This window comes from Gossypium hirsutum, chromosome A01 (assembly GCF_007990345.1).
Source record: "Gossypium hirsutum isolate 1008001.06 chromosome A01, Gossypium_hirsutum_v2.1, whole genome shotgun sequence".
Lineage (NCBI taxonomy): Eukaryota > Viridiplantae > Streptophyta > Magnoliopsida > Malvales > Malvaceae > Gossypium > Gossypium hirsutum.
This window is the reverse complement of record NC_053424.1, coordinates 14,827,361-14,830,260: the sequence shown is the minus strand read 5'-3', so window position 1 is coordinate 14,830,260 and position 2,900 is coordinate 14,827,361. Positions and strand designations below refer to the sequence as shown.

Sequence of the window (2,900 nt, the reverse complement as noted above, 5' to 3'; positions counted from 1 at the left end):
AATTAATCGAATTACTCAAAATGTAAAAATCTTTAACCGTTAATTGAATCGAATTTTATTTCAAATACATTAATCAAACCGAAATATTTCGGTTAATTCAGTCAACCGACCGAATTAACCGAAATTTATATGTTTTTGTCTTTGGTTAAAAGAAGTATAATAAAACATATAAAAAATACATTGCTAATGTTCACTTTTTTTAATAGTTCAAAAAAATATATTATATATAATATATATTATTTATTTCGGTTAATTATCCAATTTCGAACCAAATTAACCAATAATTGAAATTTCAAAAAATCATTAACCGACTTTCGACCAAACTAAATTTAACTACCGACTGATTAACCGAATTAGATCGATGTTGATTAATTAATTTAATTTTAATCGAAATATAAACACACCTACTTACAATTTCTTGACAACCTTATCCCTATAATAAAATATACCAATCAAAAACGTTATCAAGTCGAAGAAACACAAAAGAAGTAGCTCTCGCACCAAAAATAACCAACAAAATAAGGCAAATTGAGCAATAAAATCATCACCATTGAAAATATGTTGGGCCAAAAAATCCCAACAAGACGAGGACCAAGAAGAACTTATCCCATCTAAAAATCTTCATTTAATCTTCTCTCTTCAATATCAACCAATTCTCGAATGACATTTGTAATACCTCAATTTTGCCCGGCCCATTGGAAGCCAAGGCATAGTCCAAAATATCAAAAAATAATAATAATAAAAGTTTTTAACAGTCTTTACAAATGTTAAAAAACCAGCAGACCCATTGTTACTACCCAAAACCCCAAATACACCTGAAGCACAAATCCAAACAGACCAAACTTATCAGACTCATTTACACCCTAAAAATAACCCAACACCCAATACCCTTTAGCCTAAATCAAACCCAAACACCAACACTACCCGGCAGACCCAACCCGTTACATTACAGACCCATTTTTAAAGAGCTTACTCCTAAGACCCAATAAGCTGCACCCCAAAAGCCCAAATGCTTAACCCTAGGTCAGGAACCCTAGGGTTTCTGCACCTTTCAGCCCCGCAAGCATCACAGGCCTCGTATCGAGCCGTTATCAGTTCCCTCACCGTCGCGGTGATTCGTGTCGTTAACCTGCAAAAGGAAAGAAATAAATAGCAAATATGGCAAGAGGAATTTTTCTATTATTTTAATCGGTTATAAAAACCAGACGATGTAAAATTAAAAGGGGATCTTCTTCTTCTTTTTTTTTTAAAGAGAATACACGCATAGATTCAAAACGGAAAAATAAAAATCAGAGGTGATTTCCGATTTCATTTTTCTTCATCTAATCTCTACCTTGGTTTCTTATTATTATTTCTTTTATTTTTATATGTACAAAATACAAAACACAATCGAAATTTTTTTAAAACAAAGATAAGAAATAACTCGTATTTGTTTTCTTTTCTCTTTTGAAGTTTTTTTTTATATGCGAAACAGTATTGAAAAAGGAGGAAAGATTACCCTTAAAACCGCCGGAAATTTTAAATTTCTTTGAGCTCCGGCCACCGTGCATGGTGGCCGGCGGTGTGGCCGGTACGGTGGTCCGTCACCTGAGCAATGGCCGGATTTGAATGAGGACAGAGAATTAGAGGGAGTGTTTGAAGGTTTTTTTTAAAAGAAAGGGCTCAAATGTTTTTTTTTTTTGTTAAAGTTTTGACTTATATAGCATCATTAAAACAACGTCGTTTTGGCTTAAGGTAATAAGTACTAAAATGGCGCCGTTTTACCACAACCCAAAATCCAACCCGATCCGACCCGGAGGGTCCGCGTGTTTTAAGAAAATGGAATATTTATCCCTTTAGTCCTTCCGTCTTTTCATCTTTTAAATTAAGTTTATTGCAACTTTTAATTTTTCCCTACTATCTTTATTTTGGTTTCAATTTGGTCCTCGACCCTTTTTAACACAGAATTAAAACGCTGCCGTTTTGGGAATAGGGTGTTTTGCCCAATGAGTCCCTTTCGTTTTACGCGTGTTTCAATTAGGACCTTAATTCAACTTTATTTTTTTAAATTCGCCCTATAATTTTATTGAATTTCAAATCTAACCCTATATATATATATATTTATTATCATGTATATTTTTTTTATAATTGTAATTTGTTTTATCTTTAACCTTATTTTTATATTATATATTATTTATATTATTATTTATTATATATTATTTTTCACAAGTTATTATCATTATACATTTTTATCTATATATTATTATCATTAAAGGTTATAAAACTTGTATTATATATTTATTTTTATTTATATATCAATAATTACTTTATTTATATTCTATTATTACACATTTTGAAAATATTATAATATTATAATTTGTATAATGCTTATATTTCATCATTAATTACTTATTTTATATTATTCTAAACTTATATTCATATATATATTATATAATTATTTCATTATAAATATAAATTCTTTTACATATTTGATATTTTATACATTATTTTTCTAAACCAATATATTTTATATTTTTATATAACTATTATTCATATAAATATATTTTTTTATTGTATATTATATTTTAAATTTATTATTAAATATCACAATTTTTTTATTACATGCTCATTTTACTTATCAATTGTTTATATTATACATATATTTTTTAGAATTAATGTATTATTGTTGTTATGTATTTTATATGTTATGTAATATCTTAGACTTTTATAATTCATTTTCAAATGCATATTTTTATATATATATATGCACATTGATATATTGTATTATATGCATTGTAACACCCCAAACCCGGCCCAGACGTTATGACCGGATCCGACATGCGTTCAAAACATTTTATATTATTGGTCCAAAAAAACTTACTTAGTGTTTTAAAAGATAATTTCATTATAGGTTAAAGTGA

General features: G+C 28.2%; 1 long non-coding RNA gene across 1 annotated transcript; it reads right to left on the bottom strand.

Annotated features, from left to right (window-relative positions):
• Window positions 1-722: 722 nt before the first annotated feature.
• On the bottom strand, window positions 723-1,718 carry LOC107917010 (uncharacterized). The gene is made up of 2 exons (XR_001689671.2): window positions 1,499-1,718; window positions 723-1,129 (listed from the first exon to the last, which is right to left on the bottom strand). It is a non-coding gene; the product is annotated as an uncharacterized lncRNA (long non-coding RNA).
• Window positions 1,719-2,900: the final 1,182 nt, after the last annotated feature.